This window comes from Lissotriton vulgaris, chromosome 8 (genome assembly GCF_964263255.1).
Source record: "Lissotriton vulgaris chromosome 8, aLisVul1.2, whole genome shotgun sequence".
Classification (NCBI taxonomy): domain Eukaryota; kingdom Metazoa; phylum Chordata; class Amphibia; order Caudata; family Salamandridae; genus Lissotriton; species Lissotriton vulgaris.
Window position 1 is genome coordinate 426,101,266 of NC_141696.1, and position 13,137 is coordinate 426,114,402.

The following is a 13,137-nucleotide window of genomic DNA, read 5'->3' on the forward strand; positions in this document are numbered from 1 at the left end:
CATAAAATATACGAAATAACATTTCTTATAGAGGGGGACAAGACGAGGAAAGTAAGGGGTCTCTTTTGGGATAACCTTTCGAAAGGCTATGACATCCTGTTAGCTGAAAAAGACTGGCCACCAGAGTTTGTCAGAGAGTGCCCTCATGGCGAAGAAATAATTATGCCTGCCTTCTCTAATCATATACCAATTCATAAAAAATATACATTTGCAAGAAAATGGGCAGTAGCCCAAGCTCCTGCATTATATAAAAATCATATAGGATGGGATAAGGATTCGCCTCGCCACAAAATCCAGTTAAAAAATCAGCCCACTGCACAAAGGCAGTACCCAGTTAAACAAGAAGCTAAAAAGCAAGTCAAGGAGATTTTAGATCAACTTGAATATCAAGGGGTGATTGAAACATGCACCTCACAAATGAACAATCCTTTGATTCCTGTCTCCAAGCTAGACGATTCATATTGTCTAGTTTTGGACTACAGACACCTTAACTCCTATTGTAAAACATTTGCAGTACAAAACTCACACAGTGCAGCACTAATGAATAACATTGTGCGCAAAAAATATAAAACGACATTCGATATCTCTAATAGATTCTTTTGTCAAAACATTGCACCTGAAAGCAGGTATTTGACCGCTTTTTCAATAATGGGGTCACAAAAACACTTCTGTCGACTCCCACATGGATTCATGAATACCCCTGGAATATTCTCAGCAAGGGGAACAGAGTTACTACAAATATACGACGATGAGGCATTATCCTATGTCGATGACATCTATCTGACAGATGACGACCTGGAGACTCACTTAAAAAGAGTGAACACTATAATACTTGGGTTCGCTTCAGAGGGTTACAAATTCAACTTTAAAAAGTCACGAATTGTCCATCTAACTGTCCTGTTTTTAGGATATGAATCATCAAGTGAAGGCAAGAGCCTAGCTGACAATTTCTTAGAGAAATGTGCTGTACTCCAAGCACCAAAAACGCTGAAGAATTTACAATCAATACTAGGTTTCCTGAATTTCGGAAGAACATGCATACTAAATTATGCATAGAGAGTTAAACCTCTCTATGAATTAATAAGACCTGATTTCAAACCAATAAATTGGACTCAAACACACACGCAATCTGAATACAGTGGCATTAGATCCAAAATGGGTACAATGGGAAACTTCCCTTGCTACAGAAGAGGTGAAATACTATTTTGACCCGAAACTGAAGAAACTAGATGATCTAGAATACAAACAAGAATATCCTCTGCCAATTGAAATTCTGCCTCTCAAACAGTACACATGTGTAATCTACATGGACAGATTTGCACAACACTACGATGTAGAGGAAAAATCCTACAAAGCAGCGTGCGCGATTGTTAAAGGTCGCTGGCGCTCTGGTAAATTCAAACCGATGATTACCAAAACTGAATCACTCAAACTGTTCAGCTCAGCGAGCTGAAATGAGATCTTTAAAGATGGTGCTTAAAAATGCCGATCGTGAATTCCCGACACTAATAGGGTGTGATTCGCATTCCTGCGTCAAGTCTTACAACAGTGACATGCAGACATGGAGTAATAAGGGTTACAAAGATGACACAGGTGCCACAATAAAGCATAAAACTCTTAAGGAACAAGTAGTTCTTTTAAAGAAAGAACTACAGAAGACTCACGTGATACAAGCACTGAGTCATCAACGTGATGGCGTTCACGTTGCAGGGAATTCATTGGCTAACACAGCCACAGCAGAAGCGGTTCAACCGGCTTCCGTAGCCACTGAAAAGCGTTCAGAAAAACACATAGATGGGGGAACCATGCTGGCGGTAAAAGCCTCATTAAAAGGCAATTATGCAACAGTACCTCTCAACTATCCACTCAGTAATACATACATAATTGAAGCAAACTCCGTTCCTTTTGCTCAAATCCCTGGAGTGGGGGATAGAGTAATTCCAAACACGAACCGGAGAGTTTTCTTGATTGAAAGCGCACACATGGGACTGGGTCCGAGGCACCAACAGATCTTGAAATCTTTAATAGAATTACAATCAGAGTACTGGTGGCCGGAAATGAGCGTGCAAATTTACAAATTTGCAATGGATTGTCCAGACTGCAACAGAGATCGCAGCTGTGAACCGGACCAGACTATTGCCCGGACATCTTTGTTAGAAAGCTTCAGGCTATCTATAATACAGAAATCCAACCAGAGAAATGTGTCCCAATAATTAAGACAAATTAACTTGAAAATGTAGACCAGCAGCACTCGGCTGACGCCAGAACTGTTATAAAAAGATTTGCGAGTCCGTATCGGCATATACGCAAATGGCATGCTACATTCTGATCAGGGTCCTGCGTTTATCTCTCGAGCTTACAAAGAGGCCATGAACAGCATGGGCATTGCGGTACTCTTCTCCCTTCCATCCTGAGGGAAATGCAGTAGTGGAAAGAAAAAACCGGGACATAAAGCAATCTATAACGGCGAGGGTATTAGGTTTCGGTGATGGGTGGGTCAAACATTTAACAAGTGTCCAACGTAGTCTTAATAATCTGCCAAGAAATTCTCTAAAAGGTCTCACTTCATACAAACTATTGTTCGGTACTAGAATGCACATTCATGATCTTGACTGTCACACTTCAGTGGTAGAAGAAAAATCCTTTGATATCAAAGACCGTTTGGCTGTTTTGCAGGATTTAAATGAAACAAGAAAAAGCCTGAGTAACAAAGTTGAAATAGCCGACAACCACTGAAGAAAAACCACCTATCCCAGCAAGACCTGTCTGGATTACAAAGATTGGGTATCTGGTCAGAGAGAAGATCGCGGTGAAGAAGGAATTTGGGCCTTCTTACAGAAAAGCTGTGCCTGTCTTAGCTATCAGCGGAACGAGATCAGTTATACTACCGCCCCTTGCTGGTTAAAAGGCGAACAGAGTTGTATCCATCGACCTGGTAAAACCACAATCATGTGGCCAATAATAAGTAATAGGCCCAGTGGACTCCCAAGAAATAGCAGAATACCGAAATTTGCTACAATCCATGAGGCTCATACTGAGAGACTAATCACATTTGATAAACCTGCAGTGAATAAAAAAGGACTTTGCAATACTGCCATGGAACTTGTGCCTCTTGAAACCCAAATTGCAACAGTTCGTCAAGAAACACCAATCTACTCTGACTATTCTAATGAAATAAAGAAAAATGCAAAAGCAAATGAAAATCCGGAAATGATTCCAACAATTGACAGAACTGCATCTGGTTACTTCATCAACTTCGGCAACTTTTCAGAAGATCCAAGTGAGCATGAAGAAACGCCGGCAACAAAAACTTTCAAAGACAAAATAATTGAACTTTCTCTCCAACTAAAAGAAACATATCTGATTTCACCATGGATTGAATTTTGGATTGTGTTAGGTGTACTTACTCTCCTGCTTTGGCTCATCATGGTTCTATGTTTGGGAAAATTCATTGATGGAAAATATAGTACATTGGACACAGCAAGTCAGAACATCAACTTAGTCCTAAAGCCTCACACATCCTCCCACATCGAGAAAAGAGAACTGTCATCAGTAAACATCTCAAATGCCCGGCGGACTTGGCTGATTTCCACCACATGTTCTGGTCCTGCCCCGAGTTGGGTCCCTTTTGGCGGGAGGTAGTGGATATTCTGAGGGAGGTTACGGAGAGGGACTTGCAACCCACCATGGCACACTGTATCCTTCACTGGTTCCCACACACATCGAAGAACAAGATCACTAGCAAGTTTCTGGACCTGGGCCTACTTCTAGCGAAGCGGGCCATCACGTCCCAATGGAAGGCGAACAGGGGCCCCACAGTGGAGAGGTGGAAGGCCGAGCTTCTAAAATGGGCCCAGTGTGAGGGAGAGCTCCGTATGCAGGCTGCGCTTAGAGTGGGCAATGACGCGGCTCTGGAGAGGGCCAGGGCATGGGAGAGATTGGTCTTAGACCTCACACTTTTGGACCTGGATGAGGAAAACACCCTGGTGCATAGCCCTGCTCCGGCAGCGCAACCACCTGGAGAGATGGTGGACTAGACTCCCTCCCTTGTTCCCCTACTTCCTATGTGATGACTGTCTGTTGTTTGTTGACTGCTCCTGATTGTCTGTCTCGGGTCTGGTTTGGTCGGAATGCATGTGAACTCTCACTGGTGATACGCTGGCACGTCTGGGGGGGTGGGGGACAGGGTTAGGGGTGGGGTAATAGCTCTAGGCGAGGGGAGGGGAGCAGGAGGGGTTGGGAGGAATGGGTGAGACGGGGGGTTATTGTTCAGAAAAGGGGTGGAGGGGCTACTGATCCTACTGGACATTGCGCACGGGGGGGCCTGTTAGGGCTGAAAAGCGGCACTGCCATTTCCCGACTGACTGGTTGTCGATGGACCATGATGTATCCTCCAACACAGAACACTATCCTCTGCTGCGCCGCTCGACCCCCGGGTTGTGAGCTTAATGGCTGTGTGACACATGGGATGGAGGTTTATATACATAAGGGACAACAGTGGAAATGTCGCAAATGATTTGATTATATCACCTGTTTTGCTGCAATAAAAAGATATTTACAAAAAAAAAAAAATCAGTAAACATCTCAGCCAATCCAATACCCGGTGGGGTAGCATGGGACAGAACTGATTATGACATTTTTGGCCCGGTTGAACTCTTGAAATATCCACATCAGTTCAAGGTTTCATTAAGTGACTTTGTGACACCAAGTACTTTCTCTGATGATTGGGACTTTGAAAACATTAATAATATGATGTCAGATTTAGTAATGTTAGCCAAATTTACTGAACATGATTACTTACAGGGTTCATCGAATTATGAAGAGTTATACTGTTATAACCACTTCAGTGATCACTATTTGCATAAATCTGAACAGCCTAGAAATGTTTTATCTTATAACCAATGGGAACACTGTCCAACACCGCCAAAATGCAGCTCGAAAACATTTTATGAGAAATTCCAGTACTTCTCAGGGTTTAACAACAGTGATCCAAAAACGTTTTATTTTAAAATGTTAACTAGGACAGGAATGAAAACAATGTTGACAAATACTAAATTGATTTATTCTGACAATTTTTATGACAAAATGTCTACATTTGGTTTCGAATTTTGGAAAAACAACATTGAAACAAAAACGATCTGGGGTACCAAAGAATATCAAGTACAAGGCCTAAACGCATTATTTAGGGCCTGCCTGATCCCAGAACTAATGATCTTTTTGAATGACACAATTCAACAAACTACTTGTCTTGGCTTAGCTAAGATAAAAGACTTCACTACACCGTCTATTCCGAAACCCATAACTGATAGTGATAGCACTACAGATATGGAGATAGACATATCCCATATTTTTCACCAAAATAGAACACATACTGATTGGAAAAAGTGGTTGATCTGGCCAACAGACACAAATAACTGTCAAGATAGATTCCTGAACAAAACACAGGGGTTCAAAATGACCAGGCCAGACCCAAGATACTCCCAGAGACAACATCCAGGGATAGTTACAACATACAGTGAAGGGAAACTATGCCTTGAGTGGCTAGAGAAATCCACACTGGCTGAAATTAAGCAACACTTGACTTTACTTAAAGACGGTGCTGACTTGCGTGATTTCATATTGGGAAAATGCAAACAGCGTCAAAAACGTTTCATAGCGGCCGGTATATACGCTGCGTACAACGAAGCTTGGAAAGTAATGCAAATTGAAACAGCAGAAAAAATACGAGAAATTGATCGTATTAATTTGGAAAAATCACTTTCTGTAGTGGACAATGGGTTAACGACTGTCCTCCAGAATATATTCATTGGACAGCATTGTATCATCTGCTATTGATATAATAGAACTGGACTTACTAATGCTATAACATGGTCAGTCTCAATTACGTTCTATTGTACAGCTTGGTTGGACGTTGCAAAATCTGCGTTCAGGCTACGTACCATGGCGTTTAATCAACACAACGTCATTATTTGGTATCTTTAACCTTACTGATAAACAAATCAGTTTGGCACAAAAAGGAGCAGACTATACGATTCTGAGCATTGAAAAACTCGAGAGATTACCATTGACAATGTCAGAGAGACCTGTCATTGAATGGATAATACACGGAACAATTTCAATTCCGATAACAACTTTCCAGTTTAACTACTGCCAAGAGTATATACTTGCAGGCCAGTATGAAAGGTTGGGTAAAGAATACATCAAATCAACACAGGGTTTACCCTATACACACAGATGTTATAGTGAAGGGAAAAAGGATGTATTCCTTAGTGGTAACAAATGTAAAAAATCACTAAGCGGTACACTTCTGTGTCAAGGTATTAACTTGCATGGAGCTTGCGAAGGATCTTCAAATAACCTTTCATGTCACCTGCATGGCACACCTGCAAAACAGATAGAGCAATTTTTTAGACAACTTAGGAACTGGATTTACGTTTTAATAAGTGACCACAGCTGTTGTGGGATGGTGCCAGGGAAAGCTTATCTCGTGACCGTAACTTCCAGGGTCGTTTGCTGTATGCAAGTATTGTATCCACACAGCAATCCAGATATGGGGGCTGCGTTATGGCCTTTGAATATCTCTTCTATTCAAATTGATACTTTAAGCAGAATGAAGTCTATTCTTTTACAGACAACTGTGCCTCTAACGTCATCCAAAGAAACGTATGATCTGCAAGTGGCAAGGACATCGGCAGAGATACATTCTCTTTTATCGACAAATTGCCCTGTGCATTTCGTAGAAATGTTAAGCCAAATCTTAAACATGTCTGATACCAGTGGCATCGCACATGTATTTAAGACAGGTTTTTCGGGACTGTTGGCACCCTTTGAAACAGTTCTGGGCATCTTCACGAATTTTGTCCATTCTGTCTTTGGTGGCCTACCCTTAATCTTGGGACTCGTGGCAGGAATTTTATTTTTGTTCCTTCTGCTCCGATATGGCAAGCCAATCCACAGACAAGACTCTAGCAACGATGGAAGAAACGATCCTAGCAATACGATACCGAGACCGTATCACTAAGGTCCTCGGATTGGCCCGGCTAAGAGATCCAAGTACAACCTGGTTTCTTTCATTTGGACCAATCTGGCTGGATTGCATCTTACCTGTGCTTCGATGTCTGCTATGCGGAGAAGAATGCGTGTTGGACGTCTGTCTTACACTACCATCAGCAGTACCAAAGGATATCGACACTTTGCTAGGTCCTGTAACGACTCATGCATCGTGTTGTCCTCAGCGGCTACCTATTCTGATGACTGTATTCGTTGAGACTTCACCACTACGAGTAGGTGGCGGTGAGGTACGAGAGGAAAGCAGCACCAAACAGGTACAACCTTCTATGAGCTTTGCTGATCCAAACATCGATGATAGCAATCACGCTCCAAACTGCACAGTTGCAGCATTTTCGAACTTGGTCGAACTTTCACCTGATGTTGTAGACCACTTTTTTGCGAGTCTGTCTGATATGATGTTCTCTCCAGTCAACGAGAATAACTCTTGAAAAAACAATGATCACACAGCGTTCCCTGAACTCTGAATTCGGCCTTCAGTGTTGATAAACAAAGCTACTGAAAACATTTGGAACTATTTTTCCCCTGAAAGCGAAATTATTTTTTTCCATTTTCCAAAATATTTACCTTTTTTTTTTTTGGCACATGGTACTCTGCTTAAAGTAGAACTATTCTTAGAGAACAGAGCTTCTATTTTTTAGGATACTAGAGACAATATTTTACCTCAGCCTCTAGCACATATACAGCATTTTTGTATAAATATGTGATGGAATGGTCTTGACCTTCTTTTCTGTAATCAGAGCCATTTCATGTGTAATTTCGCAAATCATTCATCTAATATATATATGCATTTAAATGAATGATGACACTGCTTGAAAAGCGTACAGTACCAATACTCATTTTCGTGTATTTACCATATACCATTTTCAAATGCGAAATATGTTTTTTGGGGTGGGTTGGAAAACACACATGCATTGTTATATGTTTATTATTGCTTAGTTTTTTAGTAATGATGGACATTAATCCGTGGAGTGGGTGTTGTATTTCTATCTAGGACCCTAATTCGATATTCCCGATTCATGCCCTTGTGCGGTTATAATTAATAATATCCTTATAAAGGCATAAAAATCATATCCATATTCAGTAATAGCCCATGCAGTCCAAAGCACAGCACGGCTACTCCCATCGACTCCTAGAAAGCACAACGCGTTCTTTAAACAAACCAAGCCTCCAGCACCCCGGGAAATTCCCCCCTGCTTTTGTTTTGATTTTAACAAGAACTCCTGGAGTCCAGAAAGAACTGATAGTTCTTAGTAATGTGTTATGTCCAACCTTACGTCAAACCAGGCACCTTTCAGGTATAAAATACCAGCAGTTGCCTTAAGCAAACACACGGTGGTTTGGAGCAGAGCGGCTATCTACTTCCCCGAGAGCCCAGCTGATGAGAGAGCCCACGGAAGCCGCCCCTCCCCTTTGACGCGCTGGAGAAGCTACTTTTTCTCACGCCGAGAAAATCCAGCTCCGGTGTTCCAGAGTCACCCTTGCCGGTTGCTGGGAGATCGAGTCCTGAAGAAAGAGATACCAGATCTCCGACATTCTATTACCAAGGTGCGGAGCTGACTAAACCCTTAAAGATAATTCTTGATTCAGATCCTTGGCAAAAAACAATCTTAACCAACTTAACTTAAACTGCTACTTACTTACTCCTTCCCAAGTATTAGGCTTAGGTCGGGTACATCGCGGTAGGCGTAGTTAGAAGCACCAGTTGAGTATGTTAGTCAATGGTTTTATGTATGTATATATATATTTTATCTATTTTAAAGTATCATATGGCTAAGAAACCATATCTATGCTTTTACAGTATTATTTCATAATACTACTTTTACTGTACGTACTTTACTTCATAATAAGTATTGCAACTGTGGCAATTCATTTCTCTTGCATGAGAAAGAAGACTGCTCAATAAAATAACACCTTTTATTGAAAAACGCTTCTCTCTATTTCTCTGCACTCTGGTGAAACTAAGTATGCACGATTGACTGAGTGAAATAGGTGCCTAGTGTTTTCACACGACTCTAGAGATACACTCTATTCTGAGGGAGCAAAGTTGTCATGTTTGTATGGTTGTCAGAAGCTAATCCCTTCTTGTCTAATCCGGAGAGTTAACTCTTTCCTGAACATTCAAGAAAGCTTCTAGTGACCTCTGAGCTAGCTGACGAAACTAATTAAGTCTAATATAGTCAGTAGAGACCTAGTCAACCTCAGTCCTACATCTACGCTGCTGTTTATATTATTCCAATGAGTAGAGCCTATTGGGAATATAGGAACTACACTTCAGCAGGACTGCAAGGAAACATCTAGACCCCGGTGGAGGGATTTTTGGCTAGCAGGCTGAGCTGTAACCCTGGTGTAGCAAGTACGGCTAAAGACCAAGCATTTATCATTTTACTCATTGTGCCCGCTGTTTTTATTATTAAACTAGAGTGTAACAACAAGTTCATCTTGCTGCTGGTAAATCTTTTCAGGTTCTAGAAAACTCCCTTACCTCTGAACCTGTCCTTATGAGCCCTGATTTTTCTCAACTCTTTATCCGTCAGACAGACGCCTCAGGCGTAGGTCTTGGCGCTGTTTTATAACAAACTGACGAGGCTGGACAGGAATGACCTATTACATACATCAGCAGGAAACTCTCTTCCTGGGAAAAGAACTATGTAGTAGTTGAAAAAGAAGCCTTGGCTATCAAATGGGCAATCAACTCCCTCAGATATTATTTCGAGGGACGTGAATATTCGCTTTATATGGATCATGCTCCTCTTGAGTGAATGGCCTGCATTAAAGGGAACAATGATTACATACTGCGATGGTTCTTGGCCTTAAAACCTTTTCAGTTCCTTACCTACCATTGGAACCATTGGAAAGGGAAAGAGCAGACACATGCTGATTTTCTTTCACGATATCCACAAGACTTGTTTCTTCCTGGTAAGACAGTAAGGGAGAAGAGATGTGGAGAATCACCCCTCTCCTTGCCCATTTTGCCTACCCCTAGAGTGTCTCGGAGACTGATCCTTCTGTCTCTGGTCTCACTGACAGACCTTAAAGAAAACACAAAAAATGGACAAGCAGGAAGGGTGGAGGAGCCACCACAGATCGCTGAAATTGTAGAAGGTCTTTTCTCCTTCCTCGCAGAAGAGCAGGGTTACTATGGTAAAACACAGGGGCAAGAGGGATGAGACTGGCATGCAACAGGAGAACGCAGAGGAGAAGAGAGAGGACAACACAAGGAAAGGAGAGCCCAAAGGACCAAGGCAGGGCAGAGATGGCAGGGAGTACGGTGAGCGGAGGAGAGTGTGAATCAGGAGCCCAAACGAGCTACTCTGACAGCCCTGAAAAGACTTGAGAGACTTTGTCTGAGGAGTGCTGGACGCCGCCGAAGAACGTGGACTTGTCGGCTACAGCTTAGTTGTGGTATTGCGGGGAGTGATTCAACATCGGTGAGGTGAGATTGGGGGAAGAAGGGGAGGGCAGACAACGCTGGCATTTGAAGGAGGAGTTCCTTAAGGTTGCCACACTGTATTTTTGTTGTTTGCACTTTCTGACAGGCAGCAGGGGTAGCTTTGCACCCAGCGTCTTTGTATCTGCGCATAGGGGCCCTGCATGGGGGGGGGGGCACCTTTTTTTTTCTCTCTCGTTTAATCACCCGAGATGGGCAGTGGCAGCATCACCTTTCTCTGGATTTACAAGTGGTGGATTTTCTATCTTCCAAAGCAAAGTCATAAAGAAAACCCAACCTATACCAAAAGGAAATAGCTACCTGAGGGACCATAAACCACATACAGGTTTCCTTGGGTCATGTGGTGGAGAGCCCACGCTTACCTTGTTCTTACCTTTCTTGTTACAGTTCTTCACATGGGTGTTGGTGAAGGTTGAACAAACTTAGTATTTTTGAGTGGATAGTTATAGCACTTTCCTTCTTCGAGGATGCCAGCGGCGATAACCTCGTGGTAGGACCTGCAAAAAGAGGAAAAGACAAAGTATGTCAAAACGGATGATATCCATTGTGAACCCAGGAATGTGCGACAGTAGTCATTCATATACTTTTCGCACGAGAAACAAAATAAAGTCTTAAAATTAGTAAAACAACCCAGCCTCCGCATCCATATATCCACCCATCCCTCCTACATGGGGATATCACATAGTGGCATAAACAGGGTATGACTCGCCACTATCCATGGTTATTTCCAACAGATTATTTCAGGATGTATCAATCCACAGCTGGGCTACACAGAGCTAATTTATTTTTAATCCTCTCTAGGGTGCTAAGTATAAATTTATCAGGACACTGTATTTTGGTGGACCCTGCAATAAATTGGACTTTTGAGATCTAAATGTTTTGTCAACAAGTATATAGCTTTGGACCGTATCCTAATTGATGTTAACTTGAACTTTTGCATCTCTTTATTGACTACACAAACTAACAGCCAAGACTATTTATTTCCCCCTGTGTTGTTACCGTAAGGACCCCTTCATGGTGTAAAGATGGGTCTCACTGCCCTTAGTAGCTGACTGCTTGTAACGCTTCTATTTTTTTGTCTCCTGACTCTTGAATTTTGGTCCTGGCTTCAAGCTAATCTAGTTTTTGCAAAAAAGCCTAGGTCTTTTGCTGACCTACGTATGTCCTGGACTTGTGCTGTGACCTGGAGGTACTCACCAAGCATGCCTTCATTTATTGACAGCAGAATATTATCTCTGTCATATGCTTAGCACATAGAGCGGTGATGGCAGCATACCATATTTTAAGAATCCATGGTGTGGTCAAACATTTTTTTTTCTGGAGCACTGGAGTGGAGGTCACCTAGTGCACTTACTTGAGGTTCAGCTTCACTGCTGAAGTTCAGCTTCAAGGCACTTACCCAGTTCTCTGCACTAAAATCCAAGTTGCGTCTTATGCATGTTGATGTGTGTAGCCTATGTGGCACGTGCATCTTGTGTCTGAGTGAGACAGAGTAATGGAGGCCAGTGGGATCAATTTTGAAATCCCCAGGCCTTCGTTTGAACAAGATGGAGGTGAGGTTTTTTCCCCCACAGAAGTGGAGTGTATTGCTAACATTCCTGAAGCAGGAGGCAGGAGACCTAAACAGTGAATTGAAGGGGAGTGGAAACAAGCCTTCTTTAGTTATTCAGTTAGGTCTTTTGCTGAGCCATTAGCTGTTGAATAATTTGTATCCCTTTTTCCGCACAATGCTATTTGCTGGACGGTAGGGGCGAGGGGTGAAGCAGTTGACTCTGTTGTGCAAGGTAAGATAGCCATTAGGTGAGGGCTGGCCTTTTGTATTAACCAATAATTCCCTTAGTTGGGTTGATGAAAGCCAGTTCCAGAAAGTTTCACATGTTTACTTCTTTTGTGGGTGTTCTTGGTTGGGGATTGCCCTACTGTGTGAAGTATCACTCTACACAGAGGCTGTGTCTGGAGAACCGTCTGGAAAGGACACTTTAAAGGAGAACCACCCTAATCCGGCCCTTTAGTTTAGGACAATGGAAATGCATCTCCTGTCTTCCAGTTGTGTAGAAAGAGGGATCCCACTTGGTGTTCTTGTTCTAAGTCCTCTAATACCAAGGAAGTGAGTGCTAAACACATAAGGCACATCAGGACTTTTTGCCTCATGCTCTGCAAGCAGTTGGGAAGTTGGTCACAAAAGGACGGATTGCTGAGTGGATGGTCCCGGTGATGTACAAGAAACTTTACACATACCACAATGTTGGGGTAGTTTCATGAATGCCAGTGCTAATTAATACCAAGCATATGAATCTGTAGAAACTATCAATGCTGGGCTTCTGTTAAATGTAGGAAAAAATATTTTACTAGGACACTGTTGAGCTGACCGAGAAATCTCATGGAATTTTAAGTAACTTAAGTAAGGTTTAATACAGCTGGCGGAAGAAGTGATGTTGGAGCCCACTTCACTGATATACAGTTTGTGTGAATACTTTCCATAGGGCAATGAAAATTTGATTTATGTATTACCAGTGGTTAACAGCTTTCCATCTTGCACCCTTTTAACAGAACGCAGCGCAGTACAAGAAAGTACAAGCTTTATCACACTAGTTTTGGAAAATCTCACTGTCCTGTGG

The 13,137-nt window shown here is 42.2% G+C and overlaps 1 protein-coding gene across 1 annotated transcript in view; it reads left to right on the forward strand.

Annotated features, from left to right (window-relative positions):
- TUBGCP5 (tubulin gamma complex component 5) overlaps positions 1–13,137 on the forward strand; it is a 523,861-nt gene that overhangs the window by 83,853 nt on the left and 426,871 nt on the right. The gene's annotated exons all lie outside the window — the stretch shown is intronic.